The sequence below is a fragment of the Scomber japonicus genome, chromosome 22 (genome assembly GCF_027409825.1).
Source record: "Scomber japonicus isolate fScoJap1 chromosome 22, fScoJap1.pri, whole genome shotgun sequence".
NCBI classification, from domain to species: Eukaryota; Metazoa; Chordata; class Actinopteri; order Scombriformes; family Scombridae; genus Scomber; species Scomber japonicus.
Window position 1 is genome coordinate 1,348,292 of NC_070599.1, and position 23,415 is coordinate 1,371,706.

The following is a 23,415-nucleotide window of genomic DNA, read 5'->3' on the forward strand; positions in this document are numbered from 1 at the left end:
ATCTCCAGACCGAGTTGTTAACCTCTTTTCCAACAGCACATGTTTTCGCTTCATTTCTTCCTCGCTGAAAAAACAACTGATTTCTTTTAAGAGGTTACGCAGCTTTGGGAAGTCTACCACCTTGAACGCCAGCTGAATCGGGTAGTAGCGCTCTTTCTCCATCACAGTCTTTGGTCTTTCTTCAGGGTGGAAATCGCTCCGAAATCGCACCAACAACCAGATGTGAGATCTGGGGCAGTCCACCACGAAAGTACCACCTAGAGGGCGTACTTCTCGATCAGTCCACGTCAGTATACTTGCAGGCATAGAGTCGAGTAGTACACGCTGACGACTATCAACACGTTCAATATAATCCATAAATTCTTCAATAGCAGCCTTCAGACCAGCAAATTCTTTTGGGTAGATTCTCAGATGATAGACCTCGGGTGTAGATTCATAGCTGTATAGATTGACGAATGGGGATAGCCCGCCACTCCTAAACTCGGCTGACAACACACGATCACCATCAAGCTGCCAAGTCTTTTTCTTGAACACATGTTTCTCCATGTTTTTTTTTTTTAGTAACGGTTTCACAGTTTACATGGTCTTATATACACCAGTATATACTTCCACGCCTACTTTGTCTCTGGAAAGAGAATAACTACGTCATACATGTCAAATGTTAATCACTCATATCTATCACAGTAACTCTTATGTCAATGACCCCCCCCATTAGCTTCAGGAAACCACAATGTAGAATGCTACTATCCCCTACACACAGATTTCCTGTATACATCCTCATCCATCTCCCAATATATACATTAACACCCCGGTTTCTTATTATCACACAACATGATCTCTCTGGACAGAGAATAACTACGTCATACATGTCAAATGTTAATCACTCATATCAATCACAGTAACCCTTATGTCAATGACCCCCCATTAACTTTAGGAAGTCATGGGATGTATTGGCCCCTTTGTCGAATTCCCGCCTTTGCCTCTCACAATGACCGGAAGGGAGGGGAGGGGGCGGGACATCGATGAGGTAATTTTTTTGTATTATTTTTAAGGATTAAATTTATGTGACGTCATCACATCTTGACAGAAAGTGGTTTATATATTCTCTTGTGTGTATGAACTTTTAAACTGTCCGCAGCAAGATGAGCTGTTAATGTGTGTTATTAATATTGTATGTTTCAGTTTAATGACTGTCTTTTAACATGTGAGAAGCAGAGTAACGCATTAAAAGATGTATTGTTGAGTTTTTATTTGACAGTCTGTGGAGACTGTTGAAATAAAGCAGCTCTGTACACGAACTGCTCAACAGTGAACAGACACAGTGGAGGAAATGGTAAGTTTAGGTGAGATGTTTTATTTGAAAAGTGACTGTGTAATGCTTAAAGTGTCTCTGGCAACTGGCTGCTGTACTGCTACTGACACAGACACAAACAGAAAGTGTTTTGATCCACAGAAACAATAAAGACAGGAAACATTTTTTTAGGATGTTTTATTGTAGTTTTTTTTGTTGCTGTTTTTATTAGTTTATTAAAGATATTTACTTGTGTTAAGTGAGACACTCTATATGCTCTGTAAAGCAATGCTACCGCCACTGAGCTTCACTGTTTCCCCAGTTTGTAATTTGTAACCTCATAAATTTTTGTAAATAAGTGAGAACAAAGTCAGAAAATGAGGAATGCTTCACGAATTTGCGTGTCATCCTTGCACCTCCGTCGTGTACGTCTTCTCTGTCCCAATTCCTCACACTTTTGACCAATATCTATCTGCTGTCCGTGATCATGTTGAGCTCAGCCAATCAAGTTGCTGTATCTTCAAGTCTGAAACTGAGATTTAGAGTACAGACAAACTTTCAGGTTATGTTGTAATCCTTAAGATTTCAGTCCTGTTTATTTGGCAAGTGCAATTTAATAATACAGCAAACACTTATCAGGCAGCTAAAGCAGGCAACTGGGTATCTGTTTGCAGAACAACCAACAAAACTGACTGCATTTTAAGGAAACCACCCCTGTACCTTTCCCTGAGATAACACGACCCATAAAGGAAACCACCTGTCTGCAGCACTGTCAGAGCATCAGGTGGGGGAGCGTACGGATGCAACATGTGCAGCCAGGTTTTCCATTCGGTGTACAGAGAATGCGCCCCACCCCCTTTTGACTCTTCAGGCTGTACCAACCCCCACTTATCTATCTATCTATCTATCTATCTATCTATCTATCCATCCATCCATCCATCCATCTATCTGTCACAGTACTGTAGTGATGGTTGATTTGGAAGACCTTTGACTCAATTAATATGAAGAAATGACTAGAAATTAGAAATGAAAAGCATCAGTCTACTGAAACCCTTACATATGAAAATTATTATGTTCTCAGGTCAAAGGTCATTATGTGAGTGATCGCACCCAGGTTAGTTTTATAACACTAAATGATTACTAATTCTCAAATCTTTACTTTGAAAGGCACCTGGCAGACCTTCACCCACACACACAAACACACAAACATAAATGTGTATCTATCTATTTATCTATCTATCTATCTATCTGTCTATTTATTTATCTATCTTTCTATTGTAGCGGAATTTGAATAAACACTCGTTATCAGGGGCACCACCGGACGCAAGATCCGGAAGTTATGATTATTTACTTAGACACAATTAAATACCATAACTCAATTTAGTAGACTTAATTAAAGTCAATTTACTGAATCAGTCAAATATCTTTAGGTTCATGAATTCTAGGCGTCAGGGAACCGAAAATTTATTCACACCAGAAATTACTTGCACACACACACAGTTTGTCAATGATTCTAACAGACTATTTATTGAAACATATGAATTAATGAACAATCAAGATTATGTCATGAGAACTATGGAGGTTAAATATTCACCAAAGAAGGTTAATAGCAGGCTCTACTCATGTCACAGCAGTGATAAATGAGTGGTCTAAACGTCTAGGTAATATTTAACTTATTCTATTGGTACCAAAATTATGCGAAAGTGGAATTTGAGTAGTCAGCTACAGTTGATCACCAGCCTTTGCTTAGATGTAATTTTCACCCTACTTTGCAGAAGATTTCGGATCGTCAGCACTGGAAGGAGTCTCGTTCGCCGAAGCCCAGCGGGATGTTAGTCTCTCTGGCCTTCGTCAGCGGTGTTTTCCAGGTGTTTGTCTCCGACTCGGTCCGGCTGGCTTGGGAGCTGCAGGTTCCGACGCTGCTTCTGGAGGGTGGTGCTCAGGTGGTGAAGGGTAGCTGTGACTCTCAGTTATCGTCTAATAAACTTCGATTAAGGCTGGCCAGCAAAGTCGAAGCTAATCAACGTAACTGATTTAACGAAAAAGAGTCAAAACGGGTCTCTTGAATTCGGCTTGAATTATCAAGAGAAAAAGGTCTTTCAGGCCGTGATGAGTCTTGGAATCACGGGATTAACTGAGGTTTGTAGTCTGAGTAAGAAAAAATATAATAAGATAAAAGCACATTGGCTTTAAGAAAAATCAAGAACAAATTAAAAGACTAAACGAGGATAGAGAAAAAAGGTAGCAAAGTTAACTGAAGTACAACTGGCTGACTTGAAATAAAACAAAAGGATAAATGCACAAAAGGGAATACTCTAGAGCTACGAGATTCCTATAACTACTAGAAAGAAGAACTAAAGAACTAACAAGCTAACAAGAGAACTAAACAAGAGAGAGATCCTTGGATGCTAGCGGTTTTTGTTCAAATAGGCGGGGGGCATGCCCACCTTTCGGTATGTGAGTGCCTCTTCCCCTCCCACTGAAAGTAGGTAGGATGGGTAAAGGTTGAATTAGTTGTGCCTATTTTTAATTGAAATACTAGGACCTAATTCTTTAATGTCTCATCACTGCTGTCACATTAGTACGAGTTGAACAAAAATGCATCCTTCATTTTAGTACAGGTATAACAAACATGAATTGACATCTCATTATAAATGTTCTTAGGTCACAGGCTTACAATCAATTGGGCACACATACTATTTGCGAAATAGTTATTGATAGTCTTCTGCTCTTCCCAAATAAGATTGTACCGCTTCTATTTTAGCAGAGTTAACAAACCTTAATAATATCACATTTTATGAGTTTCTGTCGGACTTTTAACACTGTTTGTATTCACCAAAATGATAGTGAGGTTTCTTTTAATAGGTAGATTCTTGATGTGTTGATGAAGAAGGAAATCACCGCTGACACGTCTCAATTGTAACTTTGAAAGGTTTTATTACAAAGGAGAACAATGTCAAACATCCAATCTTGAGAGAGTCCTGGTCCAATCTGAAGCTCTCTCCCTTCTTCAATTCTTTCACCAATATATATATAGTTCCTAGAAAACTCCACCTTCTACACAAATAGTCAATCTATAGAAAATAGCCTCTGTCCTATCCTTTTATGGCTAGTTTTAACAGATGATCAGTCTGAGAAAATAGCCTCTATCTTATCCTTTTACGGCTAGTTTTAACAGATGGTCAGTCTGAAGAAATAGCTTTGTCCTTTATGGCTAATTTTAACTTTAGGTTAAATAAACGTTTGTTCAAGTGACACAGGATCTCCCAAGATGTCATTAAATGTCACAGAACCAAGTAGAATAGACACCTCATATTTCCCCCCTTCGAGGCTAGAAGAGTCTCGAAACAATAAAAGAATAACACGTACATGTTTACTATTGTTGAAAAATGACAGTTCCTCCTATACGTGTTTGTTACAGTACTATCTTTAACAATACAACAAATTCATGAAATGTGAAAGCGAAAACCTGTCAGGCAGTTACAGTATCTTACTTAAGATCTCCATTAATTAATCTAGACAGGAAATTCTCTCACGGTCCCTCTGCCTAGGCGACCTTACTTAATATTTCAAATCAATCAAAAAGAGGAATTCTCAAAACTTGTATAAACCTATAACTTAAGCAAATACATGTGAAACCTTAGAGAAATAAAACAGACATGTTCAATTTTGGGCTGGTCGACCCATCTGACCCTCTATTGAACCTTTCCCTGCCTATCACTCAATCACCCTAACCATCGAAAAAGAAAAGAAAACATCTAAGGTTCCAATGCATTCACTTACTAACAGAAACATATGTTAATTAATTATCAATGTCATAGATTACAACAAAACCAAATACAAAAATACAACATTTGTATCACGCTGCAGCTCCTCAGGAGCGGCGATTCTTCGTGTAGTGTATGTAGTATTTTCATCTTGACGTTTATTCCCAATGTCCTTGTTCAAAGTTCTCCAGTCCGTTCTTATTGTCCATGTTTGAGTTTCTGAATCCCCGCAGTACATCAGGAATCCTGAACAATCGGTACATACGATGGTCTTCCTCTAATATTGTTCTAAGAGGAATAAAAGAAAACACCCACCAGTATCCTTGCAAAAACAACACATACAAATTAAAACATCAAAAGTATTAAACACATTATAGGTATATGTAAAATTCATAATATCATTCTTTCACATTAGCCAAGATTATAATTCACATTTTCTACGTTACCCTTTCGTCACACCCTTCTATACTAAAACTACAAAATGTTAAATCAAACCTACAACATCTAAATATCTAAAATGGATATGCTTCCATCAATTCGCCTTCGATCATCACTCCCTCATCACCTTCACCTGTATCAATCGTATGCAGTAATGGCATCTGTACCTGATCTCCGGGCATCACAACTCCAACCCATCTTAATATCATAGCCTTTGCAAAGGTCAACACTATCGTACAGAAACAAAACATTACACACAATGATATCACAACTGCTATCAAAACCTGAGCCACTGCTGCTCCCATCGTTCCTAACTGTCCTTGCAACCAAGCATTCGCAGACCATCCAGATCCCTTCGATGGTCCAAACGCATCCCTTATATTTTTCAATGCATCTATGACACTAGTCATATTATCAGAATTATCAGGAATCAAAGTATAACAAGCTTCCTCAGTTAAATTCAAAGCTACACACAGGCCTCCTTGTTTGGCCAATACATAATCAAGAGCCATATCATGTTTCAACAGCGTCAATCTGTGACTTCTTTGAGTATTTGTCAAGTAATCAAAACCTCGCATAGTCTCATTTGCAAAACCCTGTAGAGTATATGTGATATTATCAATATGATCTGCCAAAAATGTCACACCATACCACGGAAACAATCCTAAACCCCACTTCTCTCCTAAACTTATCCTCCAATGGTAGGATTCCAAATTGTGAAATTTTGCCATTTCCCTTTTCCTTCCATTTCCAGAAATAGCATTATCTTGAGCCTCATCAGGCGCATGTCCCTTCTGAATAGTGTAAACCTCATATGGGAGTTTCAGCGTTGCCATGTAACAACATCCCGTCCATCCATATGGTAAAAATATGTATGCCTTATTAGCACAGACCCACCAAATATCTTTAAAATTTCCTATGGTCACGTTTCCAGGCAAATTCTGATGTCGTACATTCAAAGTTCTACTCTGCTTTTTATTTGGATCATGAAAAGTCACTGTATACAAATGATCAACAATTCTATTTTTACGTCCATCAAATCGCATCATATAGTTATCACAATCTGATATTCCCATAAACATCCCAGGACCAGTATGAGTACCATTTGAACAAAAACAATCCTTAGCTCTCCTAGGTTCCACTTCCATTGCATCAGGAACTGCTGTTAACATATTTTCATGCTGATTGAGTAAATTTATATACGGTAAATCCATCAGCCATGAACAATTCAATTTAGGTTTAAACAGATGACAAAGTCATCATTGTATCTTCTGCTGATTGCTGCTGATATAACAACCATGATAACGCATAATATTGACACTTAGTAGCCAGTGGTTCTGGTACCGCTTCTAAAATTGAAGGCCATGTGCCTGGTGTTGGAACTCTCACCACACATGGACCATTCACTTTCCTAACTGATCTTACAGAATGAGTCAACTGCTGGAACCATAAATTCCTACCTGCCAATGGATCCGCAATTTGCAATGTCGAGGCATCAAATCCATAAGCCTTCCACTGAGCTTCTCTCTTTCGTAGTGCATGATAATGTAAACTCTCCTCCTCTAATGTGCCTTCAAATTGCATAAAATCTTTTCCCACATCTGAAACAATCTTCTGATCCACCCCAAATACATCTTCATCATTCTTCTCCACAAACTGTTCTCTAATTACATGATTATCATTATCCCTGCTCACACTAGCCTCTGTTTGTAACATAGGCTTCTGAGTTACACTTGCCACCTGTTCAGACTCAAAAGTTGTAATAACCGGTGTTTGTGTCATTTCTACAGGTTTTATAGATGTCAAAGATTCCATCACTGGTTTACTGTTTACAGTTGTCCTTGTCACAACCTCACTATTAAAATTTCCAAACGTAAGTTGTCTTCATCACAGTGTTAACACTCATCCCCTCCAAAATCTTATCTCCTTTTATCTTAAGGGTTACCTTACGAACTATATAACCCTCTATCCAATGATTCTGAAGTGGAATGAATTTAAACTCTGGCTCGAGATAAGTACATGTGTATTCCCCTTGATCTTCCCATGTAACATTATTCAAAAAAAGTGAGCAATCTCCCCTAACTTTTATCCACCACATGTCGTTGCACAAAACATATTTTCTTTTGTTGGGAGGTACAATATCAACTTCAGGTCCTGCTAATACCACATTTTCACCACGACTATTTATCCACTTAGGAGAATTATTACCACCAAAATTTGACCTTCCACATTTACACGGAAGCTGAACTGAGTCCCCTAAGGCTGCTTCAACCCTAGTCTTCATAACGTCTTGGTTTGATTCTCCTACGAATTGGCCTTGGACTCCTTTGTTCAACTGTATCTCTGGATTGTCCTGCAGTGCCATCACATCCCTTTGTAATCTTTGGTGTCTTACACTCCACTGAGATCGGCCCTGCTGTTTCTGGAACATGTTGAAAATCAATGTCATTAAATCTTCTTTCCTGCCCGTTGACTGCAAAGTCACCTGAAGCATTATCAACAATATGCACCATATCATCAACATTATTTTCAACCTGGGCAATCTCATCTGGCTCTCTTGAGCCTTCAACATCTTCACTCTGTGTGGGTAACGCTTCTTCTCTTGGGGCTTTAACACAATGTGACAAATGATACCACGTTGGAGACCCTTTAACCTGAACCGCAGTTCCAGTACTGCGAACAACTTCAAATACCATTTCCTTCTAAACACCTTTACGAACACTTTATCTCCAGGTTGAACTGTGCTCCTTTTTTGTTCATCAAGTCTCTCCTGCACCTCCTCTTGTCTTTGCCTGTCAGAAACATATGTGGATATTTTGTTATGAAGAGTGGCCATATATGTAACATATGCTCGCATTTCATCTTCCAAAAGAGCCAAACTCGGACCCTTTCCATTTGTACGTAAACAAGGCGTTGGCATCCGCCTTCCCATAACCAACTCATAAGGTGTCATACGTAAATCACGTAACTCACTTGAACGACACACCATTAATGCTAACGGAAGTTAAACCTGTATGTTGGCAGATCTTAGCAATGCGGTTTTTCAAAACACCATTCATTCTTTCACAAATCCCTTGGCTTTGCGGATGATAAACTGCTCCTAGACGCTGTTTAATACCCAATTTTTGCAAAATCAGTTTTACCGTTTTATCCACAAACTCTTTTCCATTGTCTGAGGATATCCGATCAGGAAGTCCCCACCTGCTTATGACCTCTCTACACAGAAACTTGGCAACTGACTGAGCATCTTTTCGCTTGGTTGGACATGCCTCCGGCCATCGTGAAAATCTGTCCACGACTACTAGCATATATCGCTTTCCTCCGACTGGTTTTATCATATCAACATAATCCACAACCAATTCTCGCATAGGACCCCTCGGAGTTGGAATGTGACCTGGTGGAACCAACACACCCCTCCGAACATTGTTTTTCAAGCAGATAGTACACCTACCTATGACATAATCAATTTGTTCGAGCAAGTATGGTGCCCAAAATCCATATTCTTTTATGATCTTTCTCTTAACCTCCCCCCTTGCAACATGGGCTAACCCATGTGCTTCCTGAATCATCAGACCCAACAGATCCGGAGGCGCTACTATTAGCCCCTCATGATTTCTCCAAAGACCAGTAGAATCTTGAGTGGCTCCTCTGTCTAGCCACAACTGTTTATCTGTTGCATGAACAGCTTCCTGCATCAAAATTACCTCCTCAAGCGTAATTTTGTCCTCTAAGTCTACTTCATGCATGATCAGAAAAACTTTACCCAATTTATCTGCTCCTGTAACTGCTTTCGCAGCGTCATCAGCTGTCTTATTACCTTGAGTAACTCTTGACATGTCAATTTTATGTGCTGCACACTTAGCTATTGCTATTTCTTTAGGTTTCATCACAGCATGCAAAAGTTTCAATATTTGAGCATGATGTTGTATTGGAGAACCATCTGTTTTCTTAAAACCTCGATTCTTCCACACTGCTCCAAACAAGTGACACACATTATGTGCATACGCAGAATCTGTATATATTGTCACTCGTTTTCCTTCCGCTAACAAACATGCTTCAGTTAATCCCACAAGTTCAGCAAGCTGTGCAGATGCAGGCTGTGGTACCACTGCAGCTTTCTCAACAACAAACTCTGTTCCCTGGGCTTTTACCACTGCATAACCAGCACTCAATTTATCTCCTACACGATAACAGGACCCATCAGTCCAATATTCCAAGTCCACATCGTGTAATGGGAGAGCTTGCAAATCTGACCTAAGCCTTGAATATCTCTCTGCTTCTTGAACACAATCATGCGGTTCACCATCCTCCGATGTTGGCAAATTCTCAGCTGGATTCACTGTGACACATCTTGCTAATGTGACATCTTCCTGCTCTAAAAGCCTATGATAATCTCTAAGTCTAGGCGTAGTCAATGTATATTTACCATAGTTCAAAAGATTCCTAAGACTATGATGAGTAACAATTGTCACGGGATATCCCATCGTAACAGATGATGCTTTGTCATACATTAAAGAAACTCCCACCATCGCTCTATAACACAGCGGTAGTCCCAACTCTACTTCTGAATAAGCAGTAGAGTAATATGAAATGGGTTGGGGACTTATTCCTGTACCCGTTGGTTGACTAAGGACTGCACATGCATATCTACCCCCAGTAGAGGTTGACACAAACAATAGGAAATTCTTAGAATAATCTGGAAGCGCTAGCGCTGGAGCCTCCTGTAACCTCTGTTTAATCGTCTCAAATGCCAAAAGACCATCCTGTGTCCAGAGAAGATTACCATGAAGTTGAGTAGTTCCAGTGTCTTTAATCATAGCCCTCAAAGGCCCTGTTAAACTAGCATACTCTTCTATCCAAGCTGAAGAATAACCAGCGATACCAAGAAATGTCATCATCTCTCTGACTGTTCTAGGCTTAGGAGCCTTTCGAATAGCTTCTAAATGAATCTCAGAAATACTTCTGTGTCCATGTGTTATTGTCTGACCCAAATAAACTACCTTCTCCTTGCAATACTGCAACTTCTTCTGAGAGGCCTTATGCCCCTTTTCTGCCAGTATCTGTAACAGTTTAATTGAGTCTTTATGACATGTTTCCTTGTCCAATGAACAGATGATAATATCATCCACATACTGAACAACTGTGCTCTTTAATTCCTTATCTATCCCTACCAAGTCATCTTTCAATACTTTATTGAAAATGTGAGGACTATGTTTAAATCCCTGTGGCAATCTCTTATACTCATAAGACCGTCCTTTGTAAGTGAACCCAAACAAACCCTGACTTTCTATACTGAGTGGAACACTGAAAAATGCACCACATAAATCCAATACTGTAAAATGTGTAGCATCTGGGGGAATTTGAGCTAACAAAGTATGCGGGTCTGGCACTTCTGCTGAAAAATCAGCTACCACTTCATTTACCGCTCTCAAATCATGTACCATACGATAAGATTCATCTGGTTTTGTCACTGGCAACAAAGGCGTGTTGCTTTGAGGATTCTGAGTTATCTTTAAAACATCTGCTTTCAAAAGTCCTTCAATTTGTGGTTCAATCCCTTGAATTGCCTCTTCTTTCAGTGGATATTGATTCTTCCAAGGAGGTCTAGTCCCAGGTCTAAGTTCAACTTTCACTGGTTGGGCTGACTTCACAAGACCTATATCCGTACTATGTCGAGACCATAAACATTCGGGTACCTGCTGCAACATCTCCTCTATCATTGCATCTGTGTCCATTTTAGCACTGCAAATTGACTCATATGTCATCTGGACAGTTTGCGGTTTTCCCTGACCATGAGCAGAAATCATAATCTTAATAAACCGCTGATCCTTACTCCTCCAGATGGCAAGATTCTCTGTTACCGGTACAAAAACAGTTTCTTCTGCCTCTGCCATCATTTCACCTATGTGCTTCTGTTCACATTCTTCTGACACCATCAAAGTCACATGTGGTACACTCTTTTCAATGTCATATTCTTTATCCAAGTATTCATTTCTGTCTATCTTCATAGCTGCTCCTTGTGGTCCCAAAATTATACAACATGAGCTGAGTTGAACTTGCTCTGGTTGGCAACTCAACCAATCCTCAGAATTTGATTGCGCAGCATTCTTGAAATACTTAAGCGTGCAATGAAATGGATATACTGGAGACTTCGCATCAGGCATATTTGCTACAATAAATTTCTCCCACAATTTAACAGGTTCCAAAAAATCTGTACTAAGATTTCCAATCCAAAATACTGAAGAAGCTTCAACATCTGTTTCCATCAATAATTGACGAACAGTATTATTAGGCACTTCTACCAGACAGCCGTCTGGCGTACACTTTATTGTACAGTTCATTCTACACAAAGCATCTCTTCCTAAAAGTGCGATAGGTGTATGTTCCGATACTAGTATGGGTATTGTAGCCTTCTGATTCTTATAGCAGAGCTCAATTGGTTTTGTGAGTGGAATCAGCTGTTTCACTCCCTCAAACCCGATTGTCCGTATCAATTGACCAGACATGGGGAGATAAGTAGCATCTTCAGGCCGAATACAGGTGAAAGCAGCTCCACTATCTGCCATCACTTCCAATGGTTGATTATTTATTTTCACCATTATGGTTGGTTCTTGCTCTGGCCCTGACACTACCAGCTGACACCCCCCTTTCGAGTTTTCTGGGCACCCCTAAAATCCTAGCTCCGGACCCCTGTAGGGATTAACCGGTCCCTGGGATGTCACTGTCTGACCCCTGAATCCTCCTCTGAATCCTCCTCTAAAATTTCCTCTAAAATTTCCTCCTGATCTGTTGCAATCACGGGCAAAATGGCCAGGCTGTCCACAATTGTAACATATTTCTGAAGACTTCTGAAAGTTTGGATTAAAATTTCCTCCTCTACCTCTTCCAAAATTTCCTCGACCTCTTCCTCTCCATATTTGTGGCTGGCCAAAAATTGGCTGTGAATTATATGCAACAGGAGTTACCAATTGCGGCTGAGGTGTTTGAAACTGAATCTGATTTGGCTGTAATTGCGGTAATGATTGATTTGGTTCGGGTGGACTCTGTGCAACTAAAGCCTGTTTCTTCTCCTTCTTCTTGTTATCCACAAGTTGTATTTGATTAAGTTTTCTAAGAGTCTCTTGGTCCTGTTCCTTCTGATCATGCTCCTTCTTCCGGTATAACTCTACTTGATGTGCTATATGATCTGTATAGACACCTTTTGTCATACTTCCAAGACCAATCACTTCTGCTAATTTGTTCCTCACTGGTAGGGGTAACCCCTTCTGTATTTTGGCTCTTAAAATGGGGTCATTTCCTGTGACACCTCTCCACACTTGGATGTACATTTGTGGGAAAAGTATCTCTCAAACTTACCCACATTCTACCTCTATTTGCAGAAAACAACTCTGAGTCATACACAGCAGTGCCCACATAGCGATTAAGTCCAGCTCTTTGTAAAACCTCTTCCATAGCTGGAACCCCAAGAATATTTGCCAAAAGTCTCTTAATATCTCCTATGGCAGGTTGTGTTCCTATCATAATCTCTTCCAACTTTGAAATCCAAGGATGTGCTCCCTCTTGAAGAATGGGCAAGTATATCTGACATATCTGTATTCTGCCATGGTTTGTACTCCAGATTCTGTCCTCGGATAATCACTGGACACTGTGTTTCAAATCCCTTCTCTTTCCTTGAACGCAATGCATAACTTTTAACCAATTTTTTGGGATCTTTTTCCAACAACTTTCTCTTCTGTATGTGCAACTCCAGTAATTGATCCTCCAATTCTCTCTGACTTTCTAGATCACTAGATTTGTCCAAACATGTATGGCATTGGTCTATACTTCTTTCAATCTCTTTTAAAGTCTGGCGTCTATCTTCTACAATTCTGGGACTAGATGCTTTCGGGAAAAACCATCTTGAAGATAACTGATCCTCACTCTCTGAATCTCCATCACTATCTCCCTTTTCACTTTCAGTAGAACTGACATCTCTCATATCCTTTTTCTTTCCTGTTCTACTCCCTCTTTTTTCCGCTTTTGCCAGTATCCGTCTAACTACCGGATCATATCCTCCCATGCTCTCTTCCTGATCACTCTGATCATCATCATCTCCAAATCCCATCCTCCTAATCCTCAGTGTGCCCTTAGTTTCCAGGTGTGTCGATTTTCTCTTACTTTTTGAGCTTGGATACATTTTTATAGTTGTCTCCGCTTTTCCCTCTTCTATTATTCGCTCATCTTCATTTCTAATAAGATATTTACCCTCCTGACTAATCACTGGGAGCTGGGGATAAATTTCCTTAAACTCTACTTTTTTTCTCATAACGTGGGGGGCTCTGTACTGGAGCCACATGTGAAAAAGGTGCATCAATTTCTGTCATTAATTTTTCTGTTCTCTCTATATTCTTTTTTATTTCTTCCACACCTTTGTCTCTCCGATCCTTCACAGCTTTTATCCATCTTTGTCCCTCCTTCTCAAACAACTGGAGAATGCCAAGCTCCCTTTGTTTCTTCTCCTTACGTTTTTCACCTTTTTTCCCTTTCCTTTCATTCATCTTGTACGTAGACACAAGTACCTGAATTGTTTTAATCACATCTGGATTGAATGTCTCTTCCACTGGCCATGGTTGGTCAATTTCTGACCAGCGCTTATGCCATTTCACTGATAACTCTGGGATACCTTTAATTAAAGGGTTATTCTTTTCTACTACCTCAACAGGAGTTACTATTTTTGGATTTTTATCGTCCATTTTTGACATTGTTATAGTTCTCTTTCTTTTTACTCTTGAATTCAAATTAAACTCAATTATTCCACTTATTGTTTTATACCAACCCTGTTTCTTTAATTGTCAATAAAAGAAAGATAAAATAAATTTGCCAACTTCAAAGGAATACCATAGACTTATAACTATAAACAAAGTCACGACACTAAGTCCACATACAACACTACAAGCAAACCATCAACTTGCAAAAACTAAAATTTCTCCAATTTAACTCAGAAACCATGAACAAAAACAAAATCCACATTCATGACCCTCATCAATCTTTAAACCAAACACCAATCCTCCATTAATTGATTAGTCAGTCTGTTGCCAAGTGTCTTTTCTAAATAACTACAACTGTTTTATATATGCACACAAATGAATGCAAATTAGGAAACTGATCTTATTTCCAAACAAACTAAATGTACATCTACAATAACAGCTGTAAATGAATATACATATATTGAAATGCAGGTTTTTGTTTTTTATAGAAAAAAGAGTTTGTGGACAAAATCGTACTGGCCTTAATCAGTGGATCCAGGTGCATGTGTCCATGCCCAATCCATGTGACGTAAGCCAGCTGTCTCCTTGAATCCAGACACCCCCAGGCTCTTTCTGCCTCCTCCTTAAGCTCTCCCCCACAGGAAGAGAGAAGACAGAAGACAGTTTAGTGTCTAAATAAATAAACAATCCAATAGGTTTTACACATTATCTGCCAACATCCAGGTCTTCCCCTCTTTTTTATTTTTATCAGAGAAACTACTATTATACATTTAGGATTACAATTTTATAGAGTATTCTCACTTTAATAAACACTTTCTCAAATTTACTCAAGTTTATTAAAAGTTTTCCCTAGCATAAAAAGTCCTTCTTCTGGGGCTCATCAGACGTATTTATACTCTCAGTCCCTTAAACAGGGCTCATAGACCTTTAACTAAAAAAGTCCCCACAGAAAGCTCATATATATTTTATCAAAAACGTCCTTCTCAGGCTCATAGATATTATCCCTTTAAAAAGTAACAAGAAATATGTACTTCATACATCTGCCAATTAATACATAACTTTTTGATTTTTGAAGTTTAGTTACTCTTTAAAGACAAAATATCTTTTCTTTTATATCATATATTCATATATTTACATATATACACACTACTAAATCTCCTATTCTCAAATCATTAACTCTATACCTGATACAATATCTATCATATCAGTCTTTTTACACAGAAAAAACCGGTTCACACAGACAAGGACACACAAACAGACACACAAACACAAACGATTTTAGTGATCACAACCCTAAGTAACTAACTGCAGCTTCTAACTTTTTACCACTGTATTCCTATTATTCTCTTTTGTCCTATTTCCTCTATCTATTTCCTCCAATAGTCTTCAGCATCGCTCTGTTAACATAAAATCACAGAAGTAACACAGACATCAAAGAAATGTAATGACAAAACACAATATCACAGGTATCACATTGCTTATTACTTCTTTAAAGAGGTATTTTGATTGTCCGCTGCATTAGGGGCAGAAATAAAGGTTCGTTAGGTGAAGACAAAGGAATGTTCATGTTTTACTTCAAAGAAGACAGGATGGGTTTAACATGTGGATCACAATCTTCTAATGAGATTAGGCAGAGGTCAGAGTCTTGCCCTCCACTCCGGGTGAAAAGTTCATTTGGGGGGTCAAACGTCATTTTTCACACCTCTTCCCCAAGGGGTGAGCCTCATGACAGGAAGAAGGGGGGGAAAGAAGACAAGCCGGCTCATTCACGCTTAAGTGAATTATCATTTAAGACCTCCTTGCAATCAGATCAAAGCATTCCATTCAGACTGACTCTTCCCCCCTGTGGATCCGCCAGACGTGTTCGCTACATTCCACCACTTTGATTCGATGGTGCTGGTCCAGGATCATTGAATCAATTGATGAGGACATGGTGGGCTGATGATGAAGGGTTAGCTGGTGTACATCATTACAACAGGCTGGTGATTGTTAAGTAACTATTCTTAAGGTCAAAACTTGGTAAGCTCTGAGGTGGGAACAAAATAAAAACTTTGGGAAAAAATAACTTAATAGTTAAATGAGAGTATAAGTAGTACTAATCCTAATACACTAAGTTTATCATGGCTAAATCTACTATTCAATTAGGGTAGGTTGGTGTTAGTCGAGATCAGTTGGCGGAGTTCATGTCTACCAATTCAAGTATAGCAGATTGGGGAGTTTGGTTATCGTTGGGGTGTTCCTCAGTCTCGATCATCATTAAGTCATTAGCGGTCGTTTCGTGCGGTTGACGTTTGCGTCGAGACAACTTGTTCAGTCGCTCAGTACATCTGGCAACCTGATATTGTAGGAGGTGATAACGTTTAATGAATAAAAGAGTCATGGCAAATGTCAGGAGGTATCCTAGGCCGATGAATGCGGCAATTGCACTGTCAGGAGAGGACCAGGCATATGCGAGGGGTTGAATGGGTCTTCTAGACCTAACTTCCATCTCTTGTAGCATATTATCGATAGGGGTCACATCTACTGTCTGTGGGCCTTCAAACTGTATCTTAGTCAGGGTTTGTTCATCAAGCTTTAAGACGTGTTTACTGAAAAAGTCGGAGACTTTCATATTGGTCGGATGGTAGAGTGCTACATCATTAATATGTAGTATGGCACCTTCAAGGACACTAATCCATAGGGCCTGACTAGGCAGTTCAACATGACTTGAAGTATCATGTTGTTCGTAGGTCAGTGTAGCTGTCTTTGCTGGAGTACTAACTAGCCAAAGATTTCCTACAATTTCTGCCTGAGTTGTGGTGACTTTGTGTCGGGGAGTGATAGTCGTGGGACATTGGGAGTTCTTAGTCATAGTCTGGAGTCCACAGATGACTGTACCTAAGGTCTTACTCAAGGTGTTGCTTTGTGAGTTTAACACCAAAATTGTTCCTTGCAGAGTCTTGCCAACCGTTCTCAAATCTTCCTGTTGTTGGTTTATCTGTTCTTGGATCTCAGGAATCTCAGTCTGTAGTTCACTTATGGGTCTCCTGACTGTGGACAGTTGGACAGAGTTAACTGCAGAGACTCCTAAGCTAAACAGAGAACCTACAGTAGCAGCTGCAGCTAGCAGGGTTCCTATAAATCTTTTCTCCCTTTTGCTAGCGCCGCTTAATTCTGATTGGGTGATAGTAAGCTTTTGCAGCTGTTGTAACATGTGGGTAATATCAGTCTTTTACTCAGTTAGCGACACGCTGTTGAGGGAAACTGACAAATTGATTAATGTAACCCCCCCTTAGTATTTGACTCGTGAGGATGTTACAGATACAACACACAATATTCAAGAGACAACAGTTCTATTAAGGAAGAGTGTTACCCGTACTTTGGAATAGTTTACGATCTTTCTAATGAGTAGTCTATGTGTTACTACGTGTCGAGCTGTAGAGAGTTAGATGAACAATAAAGCAAAGAATGGGATTTCGCTTACGTCTATTTGTTAGTAATCTTGCTTTGGTTGTTTTATCTTATTTAAAACCTAATTGGGACATGGTGGTCCACTGCAAGTCCCATGGGGGTTTTGTGTGGTCTAATCTGGTTGCAATGGACACATTTAAGGATTGGTTCGTTCTGGCTTCTGTGTTTTGGGTTTGTCGGTCGAAATTGACAACAGACCAAGCAGCCTTTGATGTAGTCTGCTATGTCTTTTCGCATGTGCGGCCAGCATGCGACTGCTTTTAGTGCGTTATAGGTGGCTGTAAACCCTCTGTGGCCCGCACAAGGTAAGTCATGGGCATATATGAGCATAACCCCCCTGTGGTGGCGAGGCACCACGAACGCCAAGGAAGTGGGCGCGTCGGCAGCATAAGCTAAGATGCCCTTGACGATTTTCAAGTTCGCACGGACATTAAAGAGGTTCAGGTTGGGGGACAGAGGAAAACACATCCGCCGAGAAAGCGTCGGCAGAGGGGTTAAACAGGTACGCAACCATTGACCGAATAGCGGGGTCAGCCGTCTGCGAGGAGATAAGACCAGAGTCTGTCAAAGCTGAAGACGGAGAAACCATCGCTGACATGGGCGAGGCGCCGGAGGGTGTGGTCGGCGCCACAGCAGTGTGTGGGCGGGTTATGGTATAAACCGCAGGGTTGGGTGGGTGGGAAATAAAGTCAGTGTCATGTGGGAAAGAAATGGGCAGGGGGTGGCGGACCTGGGCCCACATCGCCAGTCGCTTGTAATCGATCAAAGGTTTGAATCGATCAAGAAAGTCTTGGCCAAGGAGAAGAGGAATGTGGTCGAGATTTGACACATAAACTGGATGAGAGAGACTCACTGGACCGATGGTTATGTGTATCAAGGCTAGAGCTGAAAGAGTGGTTCCTTCAAGGGAGTATGGTTGAACCTTCAAGGAGCAAGTTTGCAATTTTAGGTCTTTACCAGAGCGATGGGCGAGTGTTCGCAACTGGTTGAAAAGCGAGGACGATATCAGTGTGATATCGGCCGCTGAATCAATCAGGGCTTCATGTTCTAAAGCATTTTCCAGCTTTAAAGAAAGGTAGAACTTCTTTGCAACCCCGTTTTTGTTAAGTGGCCCAAGAATTGTTGAACTAGTGGTTCAACTGGGAAGACTGCATCTTAAGAAACATGTGTCGTATCATGTCACATTCTTCTTGACTGAGATCTGAGGTATTGGGTTTGGCTTTAAAGTCAGGGTTTTTCCGTGTATGTGCTTCATCATCCTGATGGGATGATCGTAATGGCCGTCTGTCACGTGGGGAAAAATCCTGACGTTTGAAATGTTCCCTGGAATGTAGTTTTGACTCATTCTTTGAGTAACCACGCGATCGATTAGACCAGGCTGGCCTCTTTTGGTTCTCAAATGGTTGTGGCCCGGACTGGTTTGATCTTCCTTTGGATGGAGGGCCCTGGGGATTGTGTGCAACCTCGTGTTGGTGCGTTTCGCCTGGGGCTCCCTCTAACTCCAAGGACAAGGACTTCGTGTCGAGGGCCAAGACTGAATTTGGTTCAGGCGTTTTAGACTGGTATTGTCTTTGTTTTTCAAAACCCAGACTTGCAAGTTCGCGCAGCTGCTGTATGGTTGATGTGCGCGGGTTTGTCATGACTCCAAGATGATGGCTAGTGCCAGGGTGGAGGTTTTGGATGAAAAGGGTTTTGAAGTTCAAGCCTTCTTCCATTTCGGGCACGTTTCTGGAACCGAAGTAGGCCTGAAGGAGGCGTTGGTAGAACTGTGAAGGTGGCTCATTTCTCCCCTGTTTGGTGATCATGGCAACACTTAAGCCAGATCGTGAGATGGGACAGAGAACTCCTTCTCTAGAGCCTGTCTAAGCAGGGCATAATCCTTTCTGACACGGTCGGGCTGTCGTTCAAGGAATCTGTTGACAGTGATATTGGAAGTCACTTTGATAAGATACGATGGTTCGAAGTTGCGTTGGGAAAGTCTCGCAAGTAGAACTCAAGATCTTTCAAGTACATGGTGACGTCGTGGGAACCACTGGGAGTAGGTTCAAAGCGTAATAGATTGCGTGCAATCTTATCAAGATCCCGATCTGAGGGTCCTCGAGCATGAAGATAGTCTCGGGGAGGATAGGCACGCAGAGGGGAAGCCCCCTCTGGGTGTAAGGAATATCTGCCAGCTCCAATAGGAGTTGGTGTATATGGTGCAGCTCTCGTTGGAGCTGTTGGTTTTGTTCTGCTACTTCTCTCACGTCCACCTCATAGACTTGGTTTTGGACGCGTAGGCTCTCTGCTTCGTTCACGGTGCGAAGAAGCGTGGCTCGAGAATATCAGAACACGGAGACTGGCGGACACAAATGCAGGCAGGCAGGATCTGTTCTCAAGTGTATTTATTCAGTCCAAGAGTCGAAAACCAGGAAGTCCAAAACCACAGGGCAGAAGTACAAAATCACAAGGCAAAATCTCAGAATCCAAAAAGGCAAAACCGGTCGATAACACTAGGGATCAAAACAAGGGATAACGCTGGAACTCTTACAGGAAACTGACAAGACGATCTGGCACTGACACACAGGGGAGCACTGGTTAAATACACACAGGAGGGAAGGGATAATGAGACACAGGTGAAACACATAAGGGCGGGGACAGGTAATCACACGGGGAGCAGGAAGTGAGCACAGAGACTAGGGTGTCAAAATAAAACAGGAAAGGACTTCCAGTTGGCGCTCAACTGCGATGCACGCGTAGCACAGCGGCTCTCCCCCAACAGCCTCCAAATTCACCCTTATAATCTATTTCACCGACCAAACCTTTGAATCATCAGTGCGTGATGTCTCAAAAGAAGCCCGGGTGTAAGCGGGAGGGTGACAGTTTGTCACCACTGGAGAAAAAATCTTGGTTGCAATGCCGAAAGAGGATCTGGACAACGCCATTGCTCATGCTATTAGCTCCGCGTTGTTAGCCCAGAAGAGTGAACTCGGGGCCATCATTCAGACATGAAAGAAGCGGTCGACAGCATCCTTACTCCGCAAATGACCGAATTAACTCGACAAATACAAGACGCCAAAAACTCTGTGAGTGAACTAACTAAGGATCTCCAGTCATCGCACAAAACCATCCAGAGCAACACGGTTAAGTTTGACACGCTACAGCTAACAGTGAGAGCTAACAAGAGCGCTGTAAACGGCCTTCAGCAACAGGTGGGGGAACTCACCTCGAAAATCACCCAGATGGAGGACCGCAGTCGGAGATCCAACGTGAGATTGATCGGGCTGAAGGAGGGCGAGGAAGGATCGGACGCCATCAGCTTCTTAAGATCCAGTCTGCCTAAATGGATACCTTCACTGAGAGGCCGGGACATCCGCATAGAGAGAGCTCACCGACTCTACAGCAGAGTTAACTCCGGGAAAGACACCAACCGTCCTCGTACACTGATCTTCAAACTGCTGGACTACTGCGACCGACAGGCCGTCTTGAAAGGATCCAGAGCTCAACAGGTTAAGCACGACGGACAGCCCCTGCTGTTCTTCCCAGACTACAGTAAGGAAACGACGGACAGGAGACGGGAGTTTGCTTCAGTTCACAAAAAGATGACATCGCTCGGACTTCAGCCTTTTCTGCTTTATCCGGCCCAGCTAAAGATTACCCACAACGGGCGTACCATCACTTTCGAGTCACCACAAAACGCCGAGGACTTTATTCAACACACCTTCCAGCCCCCACCTGCCTCACAGAGCCGCGACGAGGCTGCCTCGGAGCCGGACAACACTGAGATGGATGCCTCCGACGCCTCCACATCACAGCCACCGTGAGTACAGGTACCTGCAGCTGAGCAGCCACTTGACCCCGCACTGACTGCGAATTGTTTGTTCTCGCTATACGACAGTGATGAGTTCTTAGTTTGAATCTCACAGTACTCTGCTTGAGTGATTGATGGACATTAAATGTTGGAAATATGTTCTCTTGTTAATGTTAATATTAAGATCCTGACTCTGTTTAATCTATGCTGTTTTCCAATTTACAAAACACCAACTGTATGCCAGCCAAGCTAAATTATAACGGGATACGCCAACCTCATAATTAATATTCTTGTGCTCAGATTGATTGATTTTATTTCTTTTACTTATTAGTTTATTTTACGTTGCTCCTCTCACTCAGTATTTTGGGGAAAGAGATGGAAACAACAGATTTATCTAATTTCTCATTGCCCCCCCCTCTCTCTTTTTTTTTTTTTTCTCTTCTTCTCCCTCTCTTTACACGCATTGAGAAACATTAGGTGGAGTGCCCCTGTCCTAAAGTTTAACTATGATTAATCACTTATACTCTTCTGAGAGGCTGCTTTTTATTGTTTATTCCTTTATACATACAGAATTATATATTCGCGCACATTTGTTTTTGTTTGGGGTTTTTTTTTTTCTGTCTCTCCTGGATCAGGATGATGTAGGCATATTCTGTATACTGAGTAAAAAAAACAGCAGTGATGGCTGAATCCTTATAATGGGAATACACATGTTTACTTTGTTTCTAAAATTGAAAAGACTAAGAGTACTATGGGTCTGCTTACTATACTCTCCTTTAATTGGTTCTCAATTTTTACTCACTTACCCACCTATTTTATTCAGTCAGCTTAATATTTTGGCTCATTAACCCCCCTCCACACACACGCGCACACACACACACACACACACACACAAAACCTGGGTCACCATTATCCACCTAGCCATTCTGCTTTGTCAGTTGGTGGAACAAAATATGTCATATCATAGGAGGGTTGGGGGTTGTTAAGGAGAGCCTTGCAGTATGCGTGCCACCGGGATGATTGTTTCTTGTATCCCGCAAATCATAGGTATTTTGAAGACCTGGCGGTTTGCCTTTTTGTATATAGTTTTAGTGTTATGTTGCTGTTATGGATGTGTTAAATGTACGGCGTGGCCATTAACCTCTAAGGGACAGACTCTCAATTTAGTTTACCTTTTACTGCAACTTGTACAAAGCGGACTATCTACGTGTTGCATTGCAACCCCCCTATACCATCATAGATGGCTGACTTGAATATATTGAGCTGGAACGTTCGATGCCTAAACTCACCTATTAAGCGTACTCGCTGCCTGGAATTTCTACACCGCAAACGCGTCTCTATAGCACTGATTCAAGAATCCCACCTCACAATTAACAATGTACAGAGGTTTCAAAACAAACACTATAAAGTCATAGCCCATTCGTGTGCATCAACAAAAGCTAGAGGGGTACTGATTATTGCAGAGAGGAAGCTCCAACTTGTGATTACTGACAGCGGTAATGATAGTGATGGTAGATTTGTTTATGCGCTACTCTCTGTTAACTATGCAAAACTACTACTAGCATGTATCTATGCACCAAATGTTTTCAATGATGACTTTTTGCCCTCCATCAGCTCAACGTTGCTACGTTACCAGTCTCCCTATTGCGTTGTTGCCGGTGATTTTAATGCTACAGTTTCTCCAGACCTTGACAGATCTTTGGGCACACAGGATACAGTCCCTCCCTCATCCCTAGCCCTAAGGTCCTTTCTAGCTGACCTCAATCTAGTGGATCCCTGGCGGATTCGGAATTTTAATGTCAAAGCCTACTCTTTTTACTCGTGCCGCCACGGCACCTCTTCCAGAATCGACTATATTTTTTCCAGCCCTTCCCTTATAAATCACATGCCCCATATAAGTAAGCTCCCAATCTTGATCTCCGATCACGCGCC